Source organism: Crocuta crocuta, unplaced genomic scaffold, assembly GCF_008692635.1.
Source record: "Crocuta crocuta isolate KB4526 unplaced genomic scaffold, BGI_CrCroc_1.0 scaffold546, whole genome shotgun sequence".
Taxonomy (NCBI): Eukaryota; Metazoa; Chordata; class Mammalia; order Carnivora; family Hyaenidae; genus Crocuta; species Crocuta crocuta.
Window position 1 is genome coordinate 2795837 of NW_027527441.1, and position 11419 is coordinate 2807255.

The following is an 11419-nucleotide window of genomic DNA, read 5'->3' on the forward strand; positions in this document are numbered from 1 at the left end:
CCTCCATCAGGATGTCCATCAGATTTCCATCAATCTCTTATCCTCTTTTCATTAAGGCATAAGGAGGAGGGGGAGGGAAAAATGAAAAAAAAAAAAAAAGAGAAGTTTATTAAATCGGACCCCCACATCCCACAGTTTTGTAGGATTATGTGACTGCTTTCTAGCTTTTATGCAGTGAAGGAGATTTGACCTGCATATGGTTTAAATAGGCTTCGGAGGTTTATAGGAGCCAGAGACCCTAACTGTGTCTACCTCTGTTTCTTTACAGAAAATGTGTTTAGGTTTCCAAAGAAAGGCTTCACAGGCAAATTTTGGAACGCAATTTGTGTATAATATAGAGCCTACCTAGGGCCCTGGAACCTTGTTTTGCTGCTGCAGCCTCTGCTAGCAGAGAATCTCAGGCTCAAACAGTCCCAGTAGAACTGACTCTGAAATGCTTTAAAGAGAAGTTAGAAATTGATTCGGGCAGTTAGTTTGAGCACGCAGGCTAGGACATTGCTGAAGTCGTATTACTTCCGATGGCACCTGGGACTTAGTTACTTTAAGTGCATAAATCAGCCTTCTGAGAAATATTCTGTTTCCTGAGCTTAGTTTAAGCTGAATTACCAAGTGACCCTATAGAATTATTTTATTCCCCTTTCGCCTGAATTCCTGTGGAAAGGATTAGAATCCACATTGTCTGTTTTCATTGGCATGTCGCCTCTCACCCCACCCCATTTTAATAACTTCATCTCCTCGAATCTACAATCTGTACATGGCATTTTATAGAAATTTGCCGAGTGTAAATGCCCAAAGTTAACCAGACCCCAACTATTCCTACAGCAACCGGTGCATGTACACAAGACGTGATGGGGGCCCTTTGGGTCCCAATCATTTCCCAGGGACATAAAAACAAGAGTCTTTGCTTTGCCAGATCTCCCAGAGCTTTATGACATCACCAGGAGTTTTGTGACACCATCGCTTTAAAATACAGGCTTTGGCCCTAGACTAGGGGCACAGGAACATGTTTATTGATGGAGGCACTGGAGGAAGGACTGGAGATTGGAAAGGAAAGACCCCAGAGTTGCGTGGAGAAATATTCCTGAGAGAAAACCAGATCCAGGAATTTCCTAAGGGGACCAGAAGCAGGCAAGGCTAGGAGGGCTGAATAGGCAACAGTGAGTTGGAATCATTTTTTTTTTTTCAGGAAAAAAAACCATTTGTGTATGTGTTTAGTTTTGAGAGAGAGAGAACAGGAGCTGGGGAGGGGCAGACACAGAATCTGAAGCACACTCCAGGCTCTGAGCTGTTGGCACAGAGCTCGACGTGGGGCTGGAGCCCATGAACCACAAGATCATGACCTTAGCTGAAGTTGGACGCTCAACCAACTGAGCCACCCAGGCACCTTGGGTTTTTCAATTTTCAGTTACTAGGTGGACACGAGAGTTCCTCAGCCTCACTATCTCAGACTCCAAAGGTAACAATAAAGAAGAGATGGTAGCAGTAAAATGTCATCATACAAAACCGAATTGAATTTGGTCCTTCCTCAGTGCACCCACCCTTTCCCAATACCATTTCTTCTAGATTCCATGACCCTGGAGTTAGAAGTCTTAACGCTCTCATTCTGGAATTTCTGGTCATGAGGGACACCCTGTGGACTTCATCAACACAAGTGAGGTTTCTTCACTTTATACTATATGATGATAGAAGTCTCTAAAGGAATATTTATTGGAAAAGACATCTTGTGAGTTTACAAATGACTAGACGCATAAAGCCAAGCGTAAAAAAATACAAAACTCTATAAAGTGTTGGTGTCTAATTATAGTTCCTCGAGACATAGATAAAAGTCAGGATGACTGCTAACCATCAAAGGGTACCTGGGCTGTGGACCCATTTCTACAACCCAGATCAAACTAAAGTGAATGTTAGGCCAGATTTTCCACTTTTTTTTTTTTTTTTTTTTTTAGGAAGGCNAGTTAGTGCTGCATCCACAGTTCATAGGAATATCTGTTTCTCTCATCACATTTTAGACATGGTTCTGTATGATTCTCCTAAGCCCCTTTGAGGCTACTGCCCTAGAGCCAGAACCCTGGAAGCTGGGCATTCTAGACTTTATGTGTAATAAGTAAGGAATCTCCAAATTCCCTGGACAAGGCTCAAATTTCTACTATCTCTGCGTCCACAACTGAAAAATAGGTAACGCAACGATATATATGAAAAAGGATCAAAACCACAATGACCTCAGCCTCCCCACACAACCAATACTCGTTCCCACTTACTCATTAGACCTCCCCTTGACAGAACCCAACAATTCAGTTCTTGAGCCCCAGAGGAATCCCTATTTCCTGCATTCAGATGGCAGATATGGAGGCTTCCATCTCTCCTTGTTGGTGCCCTGATCACCCTCTTATGGATTCACCACTGAGAGAGTCACACTTCGTGGTGGTATGTCGGCAAACGGGAGAAGAAGATACAAATCCTTTTGAACCAGCGCTGTGAGGTTTACAGTCCCATTGCCTTTTCTCCTCCCTGAAATGCAAATAAACCAGAAAGAGAAAGCCGGATAAATGAAGTAAATGATGATGTTTCTCATCTTGGTAGACTGACTCCCGGGAATAATGAAGTTTTCACTGGAGAATTTTATTACGTACAATTTCCATTTGGGAGAATCCTGCTCCTTGGAACAACTAGTTTGGGGTTTGTCTGGAGTTTTTTTCCCCCTCTTTTGGAGGGGGTGCAGTGCTGGTCTAACAGGAGCATTGTAAAACCCTGGAAAATACATAAAGCCGAAGAATTCTAGCAATTAGAGATGGCGTAGGCCCATTATATCATCCTGCAGACCCGGGGGAATCCGTGGAAGATTCTTTCCTAGAACAGATTTTCTAGTTCCTTATCCTGTTGATTTTCAAACGGCTCGAGGGATGGAGTTTCCACCACTTCCTTTAGTACATATTTCCCCAATCTCATAATTCTCTCTGTCATAGTTTTTCAGGGCGTTTAATCCAACTGTTCCTTTTCTAAACATGACAACTGATCTCCTTTGCTCAAAATCATGTCCACTTGTTAGAATGGACAATACTCTTCTGAAACTGTAAACACTTTCCACTTTTTATCTTCTTCCCTGATATTCTCTCTTTCTCTCCTCTCTCTCTGCCATCACAGGTACAGGTGGGGCAGAGAGCATATAAAAGAGACCTCGGCAATTGGCACATGGAATTTTAGACTATTTGAGCCGTAATGTCTCAACACCAGAGCTCCTCTCAGTGTTTCAGGGCTTACACTGCCAGACTAATATCTCCTTTCAGGGCCACACACAGAGCATGCACCTCACATTGACACTTCTAGAATTTTGCAGTGCACAACCTCAACAAACCTACACAGTCCTATAAAAAAATATCCTTCCCTCATATTCAGTAAGGCCTCATTCAAACTCAGCTTGCACATGAATGTATGTTGATGTATATACGTGCCTATGCATGTTGGGATTATAACTGTAAAATTCTTTGGTGTATTTTCCTCACAAGGGTCCTAACAGAGTACAGGGCTGAGAATCATGAGAAAATCAGAAACCCATGTTGTCTCCAGCTGCTTTATTTAACAGATAAAGCTAGGAAACTTAGAAGTTCTGTGATCAGATGTAACTTACCCAGACAACAAGATCAGAAAAGGAACCCAATATCCTCTTGAGTCTACTGTCCTACTTAGATCTTGTTCTGATAATTTCCCTACTATGCCTTTGAGAGTGTCTTTACCTTCCTCTAGACCCCAGTTTCCTGAGTCAGAAATGACAAAGTGAGCCAGAGAAAAGGTGGCAAACTACGGTCCACAGAATGACTTTCTTAACAGTGTTTATTTTTATTTTTTTATTAAAGTGTTTTAAGGTTTATTTATTTTTGAGAGAGCACGCACACCGATCAGAGGAGGGGCAGAGAGAGAAGGAGACAGAATCCGAAGCAGTTTCCAGGCTCTGAGCTGTCAGCACAGAGCTCGACTTGGGGCTTGAACTCATGAACCACAAGATCATGACCCGAGCTTAAGTCAGATGCTTAACCGACTGAGCCCCCCCAGGTGCCCCCCAGTGTTTACTTTTTCAAATGAAGTCAATAGACTTTTTTTTTTCTGTAACAGTCTGAGTTTTTTAATTCTAATGAATGCCACTTAGTCGCCTCCTCACCTCCAGTCCTATCCCCAACCCCACTACCTCCTAGCTCCTGCTTTCCACTCTGAAGATCAGTCTCTCCCCAGGGTACTGACTCCACCAACTCCTCTTGGAGCCGGTGTCTCATTACTTATTTGCCAAAAAGTTCCCCGAGTCACTGGTTCCTGTCATTTGATAGACAAGAGGACCTTGTCACAATTTCTCACGGCAACAATGAGCTGGAAAACACAGGAGCTGCCTGCTTTCAATGGGCTATGCACCTTCCAAGCTCGGCTCACTTCTCTAATCGGGCTACCTGTCTCCCCACGCGGGGATTTTAGTCTGTGACTTCTGCATGAATGGTGATGCACGACATTGTTTTATATACTATACAGATGCGTCACACACAAATGTGGCCCTGGGTGGACACACTGTGATTCCATTGTCTATTAATTAGGCCAACTAGCAAGTTTTTACTATGTGACCAGGCTGTGCTTTAAACTGACCAAACAGACTAGTGGTTTTGGCATCATGTGAAGGCTGTCTCGGTAAGGCTCTGCTGAACTTCGTACAGAACTGTGCCAAATTATATGCAAATTTGTATTCTTCATGGGAGCTGAGAGCTTTGGCACTTAATTTTGATTTTTTTCAGAGCTCAGTATGTAGCATTGGCCAAGTTCTGCATGTTTAATCCTTTTAATCATTCAACATAAATCATGCTCTCAGTCCCTTAATCATTCTTGTTATTCTTCTTTGAAACTCCTCCAGTTTCCTTACATCCTTCATTGCATAAAGAAGAGTTTTTTTAACAGGCCTGTTTCACTTCCAAGAATCCATTCTGTGATGGAAACAGTGGGGGTTAGAAGATCCAATGCCATGAGAGACTCCAAGGGAAATGCAAGGCGTGGTCCTCGAACAATCGCAGACATTCACGGGAACTAAAAGGATATCTGACCGACTTGTCTGCCACTTCAGACCCCAAAAACTAATTTTGTATCCTTTTGTTCTCTTAAGTAATACAGAGAAGGATTTATATGGGGCGCTTTGGTAACAGAGCCTACATTCTTGTATCATGTATTTATTTATTCAGCATCTACTACGTGAATGAGAGAGGTCTTACTCTTCCCAAATTGAGTCTAGTGAGATAAACATCTGGTAAGATCACATCTCTTAGCATCAGAGATTTGACAATCACCTATCAACCCTTCCCCCTTTAATCTGGTCAGAGAGGTGCTAGAGAAGAGTGTCTCAGAGAAACTCTAAGGAAACACACACCCTAGAGGAAGTGGAAAAAAGCAAAGTTGACAGAGTGTCTTCATATTTATCTACCTTTTCTTGTATCTACTTTTTCTTTTCTCTCCAGGTGTCTCCCTGTCTCCAACTAGAATATAAACTCCAGAGGAACCATGGTTTGCTCATCAGTCTACCTCAAAACCCAGAAAGGTGCCTGCCACAGAGTTAAGTGTTTGCAAACTGCTTGAGGAATGAATAAATAATCACCTTCAGCTTACCACTTCATGCTTTGAAAAGGATAATTGATACTTATTAATTTTATATAAAGTTTTATGCAAAGTATAACGTCAAGGCAATTACTTCCTCACATTCTAACATACTTTTCAAATCCTATTAGTGCCTGATAGATCCTCTTAGAGAGGAATTTAGAGCCACCATTGTTCAAGGCCACTTAGTCCAATTGATACATGAATCCCCCTTATTGGCCATCCTACCAGCTATTATTCAGCCTTTGCTTGAATACCTCTAGGAACAGGGAGCTCATTTTCCCCCAGGGCAACCATCCTGTGCAGTCATGATGATTAGAATACTCGTGCTTAAATTTAGCTAAGATCTTTTTTTCCATAGCCTTCACCCATTCTTTTCGTTGTCAGAAGCTAATGCATCTTTCTTTCCTCTGGGCAACCCTTCAGGTATTTTGAGACATGAACACATCCCTCTTAAACTTTCTCTTCTGTATCTTAAATGTCCCTTGTTCCTTTCCACACCTAGAAAAAGTATAGCAGAAATTCTAGCTTGGGAGCATTGCATATATTCACCTTGAGGATTGAAACACGAACGACAGGAATGGACCAGTCGGGTGTCTGTTTATGGGGAGGATGAAAGAGCTTCATAAGGAAATCAGCAAGTAACAGGTTAACTGACTAGAAATCATCATTCAAGAGGCATAGATCAGCATGAGAAGGGAGGAATGTTCAGGGACAGGAGCTAAGCCCGTTCAGTTCGTGGATCCCGTTTTCTACCCTCAGGAACTTGTGCCAAACTTGCGGAGGATCAAAGGCCAAGAGCACAGAAATCTCTGGTCAACACTGAAAATACAAGGCAACGCTTGTGATGCTGGACACCACATAAGATGGAGAAGCGGGGGAGACTATCGCATCACACTGGAAGGAAGGGACAGTATTGGCTTCCAGGGGCGGGGCACAGAAGCCAAGCCAGGGACATGGTAGAGAGAGCAGCGGCAGGTTGCAGGGTTTCTTTAAGGAGCAGCTAGAGTGAAAGGGAGAAATTGTGCACCGGGAGCGAGGGTTGGCCAAAGGGGAGAGGGTCAGCATGAGGCATGCCTGAGATTCTGGGTAGCATTTGGGGAGGACTTCAGTTCCTATGAATCTGCCAAGAGAGAGGCCCTTCTGCTACGGTTGTTCCCCAGCATCAGGAAACGTGATTATAAGTCATAATGATCACACCAGCTTCTCTCTTCCGGGTCTGTGGGCCCCACACTGCATCAACACTGGGGCGACCCATTCCATCCTCATAACGATCCTTTTAGGCAGGTACAGTTCTTAGTCTCATTTTACACTTGAGAAAATTAAATTTTAGTGGATCTATCATCTCCAAAATCACACTGCTAATAAATGGCAGGGCTGTGAAGTAGAGCTCCTTCTTTCTAACTTTAAGCTTGGCTTCTCAAATGACATAAAATTATGCATTTTCGTCTAATTTCCTTGTATCGCAGCCCAAACTTCTGTAGGAAAGTATTTACATTTGAGTTGAATATGTTTGGGGCCTTAACCAATGCTTATTGTTAAAAAAAAAAAATTGCTGCACCTAAGTATATATAGCACATCATACCAAAAAAAAAGGGAAAAAAAACCTTTTGCAGAATAGTGAAGTTACTTGATTCCTGCAAGAGCTGTTCTTTTTTTTTTAAAGATATTTATTTATTTATTTGTTTATTTATTAATTAATTTATTTATTGTGGCAGTGGGGAACACAAGTGGGGAAGGGACAGAGAGAGAGAGAGAGAGACTGAATCCCAAGTAGGCTCCTGCCTGTCAGGCAGACCCCAATGCAGGGCTTGAACCCACAAACTCTGAGATCATGACCTCAGCTGAGACCAAGAACTGACGGAGCCACCCAGGCACCCCTTGCAGGGACTGCTTTTATCGATGGTGACAACAGGATCGTCCATGCCATGTCACTGAGCGAGGGCAAATGACCATCGGTCCTCACATCAGTGCAGCCATTTTAGCTGCCAAACGAGCACTTCCCCGGTGGCTGTCGCTCTGTGGCAGCCTCCTCCGTTCAGCATCAAGCCGATACTGATGAAGAAGGTGAGAAACACTGTCCCACATCCCATGTGTCCATCACCATCTTCTGTGTCCCTGGATGTTCCCTTCACCAGAGAACTTTTCTTTCCGGCCTAGTGAAAACGAAATCCTCCCATGAGTAATTCTGGGCCGTCCTGCTTTTAAAACCCTTTTATGGGACCATAAAATACCTCACCTCACCACCTTTAAGAAGCTGGCGTCAGGAATGAGAGCAAACTGTTATTGCACTGCGCTGAAAACAAGGTAAGCAAATTGTTATTTCTTCTGGCTAGAGCAGATCTGACTTCCTTGTTGGACTACAGCATTTAGTGAAAGGAAACAGTCTTTTAATTGCACTTTCCTTGCAACAGTCCACAGACTCATGACCGAGGCCAGGAGGAGACTCCAGTCTACAGAGGCAAGTGCTGTAGACAGGCTGATACTTTATGTGCCTAAGAACGCAGTCATTTACAACCCGGAGGTACTTTGTTGCTAATGATCTTTGAAGTTAACAAGGTTTGCAAAAGCTTCTGGGCATTATGACGACTATTTATATTAATGGCATTAGTGATCTCCTTTATTCTTCCAAGACTTCACACTACTAATTGGCATCAGTATAAACAGAGGTATAAATGCTATCATGAAACGCAAGCAGGGCCAACTCTGGCAGCTTTGTGGGTTTAATATGGAAATGTTTGCTATCTAATGAGGATACAAAATGTTAATCTGCAGAACAAATTGTATTTATAGAGAAACTAATTATCATATGCAAATGTGACACACATCGGCTAGCAAAATTCCGGTTGCCGCTGGGGCGGCCCTCTGTGACCTTTCTGAAACGCAGCATTTTGAGGCGGCAGCTAATGGTTTCATGCACTGAGGCTGATTACTTTCATTTTCATACAGAAATTAGCTAAATGGGAAGGCCTCTGGCTCCGAATAAACACAACAGAGGCATCGCCTCCATGGCTCTAACCTGCGCTCTATCGATTTCTTATCCTTCGCTTTAAAACCCAGAGTTCTTCTACAGCTTTTGCTGTATCTGAAAAGCCAGAATAACGAATGTTTTGACCCCCTTAATAAAAGGCTCGAGTTGTTCTTATCATACATACCATCCTGTTGGATGAAGGCCATATTTATGTTGTTTCATAATTAGTTTGTTGTTGTTTCTCTTCTTCATTGAGTAAGAAACTCCCCTAGGTATAGATTGTTAAATCTACTGAGTCTGGTGTTTAACTCCTTTTCCTGGTGCTTTTTCCTTTTCTCTTTCAAATACATGTGTTCTCTAGTTTGAAGTGTCACGGGAGTATAAAACGCTCTAAATTAAATGGCTTTAGAGATCACCAAGCGAGTCCAAATATTTCATTTCCAGAGGAGGAAAGTACGGCTCAGAGAGGTCAAGTGACAGACCCAAGATCACACAGTGAATTGGTAGAGGGCACTGGAAGTCAGGGGCTCTTTCTATAGGCTTAAACAATTAAAATATAATAAAAATAAAAACGCCTCCGCTGTAGCACTGCTAAGGTTAGAGTTATATGAATGCTTGAAAGTGTTCTTAACTCTGCATGAACGCTGCTGGCCAGAGACCTTTGACCAGCTTATGGAGATGTAGTTCTGCTACTTCTCATCGAGACCGTGAGGATCTGGTTCGGCATTCTCCAAATGCCTGTTGGACTCCGAGGACAGAAAGTGAAGGAAATGTGGCCTCTACTCTCACAGGACCCACAGTTTGCTAAGGGAGACCAACATGCAGTCAATTTCAATGAAACAAGGTAAGCGCACTATCAAAGTACACACCTTGGGTGAAAGGGTAGAGAAAAACAGGCCCTCCATGCAAAGGAGGCTGCAGGTGTGGTAGTGTATTTGTTTCTATTGCTACATAACAAATTATCTCCAATTTAGTGGCTAACAAATGTACATTTATTATTCTATTATTCCCGTGGGTCAGAAGGCCCTGCATGTCTCAGATGGGTCCTCAAGCCGAGGGTCTCACAAAGATTCAATCAAGGTGTTGGTCAAGCTTCAGTCTTCTCTGAAGCTCAGTGAGCTCTTCCAAGCTCACGTGGTTGCTGGCAGAATTCCTTTCCCTGGCTGTAGGACTGAAGTACTGCTGTCAGTGAGGGCTGGTCTCAGTTCCTGGAGGCCCCCCGGTTCCCTGCTCTGTGGCCCTCCCACAAGATGGCAACTTACTTTCTCAGAGTCAGCAGGGGAATCATTCTCTTGAGGAAGGCCCGGTCCCTCTTTTAAAGAGCTCTTGCTGATTAACTCAGGCCCACCTAGGATAATCTCCCTTTTGATTAATTCCAAATTATTTGATTGGGGACCTTAATTACATCTACCAAATCTCTTCATGTTTGGACATGATGTGACCTGATCATAGGAGTGAAACCCCATCATAGTCAGAGGCCCCACCCACACCCAAGGGAAAGGTGTTATACCAGTGGAACAAAAATCCCGGGGCCCACCCTAGAATGCTGCCTCCCTCAGGTGGAGAGCAGAGGGCTGGAATTCCAACAGGTTTCAGACACTGTGAACTGAATCATAAAAGACAAATAAGGTGGGGTGCCTGGGGGGCTCGGTTGAGGTTGAGTGGGCTGACCAGTTGAGCATCTAACTCTTGATTTTCATTTAGGCAATGAACCCATGAACCATGAGATCATGACCTGAGCCGAAGTTGGACACTTAACCGACTGAGCCACCCAGGTGCTTTAATGGAAGCAAACAGAGGTTACATCAATGATTCTGCATTCATGCAACGGAATACTCTGCAGCAATTGTGACCGTATTTTATATTTTAGGGTATTAACACGAAAACTGTACTGTATATTGGGAATGGAAAACAGGTTACATAATATCCCATATTTGTTTAAAGCAAAAAAATCCTGCATCTATGGATACCAAAAAAGGGGAGGAAATCTTCCTCCTGGAAATGTATTCACCATCCTATTAAGTGTGATATATTTGAAATGTGGTAGAATTATAGGTGATTCGTGTTTTTAAAATTTTTAGTGTATTTTTATTCAATAAGCATCATATAACAAGAGAAAGTAATATGAGATTTAATTAAATGCTCTTTAAAAGCAGTTTTTTTGCAATCTATTCTGAGACTCATGTTTTGTCTGCTGTTTTGTATAAGCAGTCAGTCTCGTATTGTGGCATCAAACACTGAACTCAGAGTCTGGTGATCTGCCTCTGCCCTTGTCTCAGTTACAAATTAACTCCAGAAAGTTAAAACTGGAAGGGATCCTAGAAAAATCAAATGATCTAACGCTTCAGTTTTACAGGTGAAATGCAAAGGCCACCAGGGTGCGAATGACTTGCCCAAGACTGACAGCCAGTGTGGGGTAACCCAGAACAGGAAGGGGGGGCACCCTCCTCACAGTTTGGTGCAAGTTTGTTTTCCCTGCACTGTCTTTCTGGGTTTCTGTGTCTCTGGTTGTGAAATTGGAGCCTAGATCAGCAATTTCTCAAGGAAAAGTTCATGATGGTCACAAACATAGGATCTGAGGTCAAACAGCCAGTTCAGTGCTGGCCCCTCTGTTTCTGAAAGACCTTCAACAAGAAAACCAACTTTTTTGAGTTTTGTTTTCTTAACTGCAGAATGGTGATTTACAATAATACTCATCTCTTGGGCTATGGTGAAGATTTTATTTTATTTTATTTTATTTTATTTTATTTTATTTTAATGTTTTATTTATTTCTAGGAGAGAGAGAGAGAGAGAGACAGCATGAGCAGGGGAGGGTCAGAGAGAGAAGGAGT

General features: G+C 42.8%; 1 long non-coding RNA gene across 1 annotated transcript; it reads left to right on the top strand.

Moving 5' to 3' along the window:
• The first annotated feature begins 1000 nt into the window (after positions 1-1000).
• On the top strand, positions 1001-5630 carry LOC144228971 (uncharacterized). Its single transcript, XR_013334313.1, has 3 exons — positions 1001-1456; positions 1564-1651; positions 5481-5630. It is a non-coding gene; the product is annotated as an uncharacterized LOC144228971 (long non-coding RNA).
• The last annotated feature ends 5789 nt before the right edge of the window (positions 5631-11419 follow it).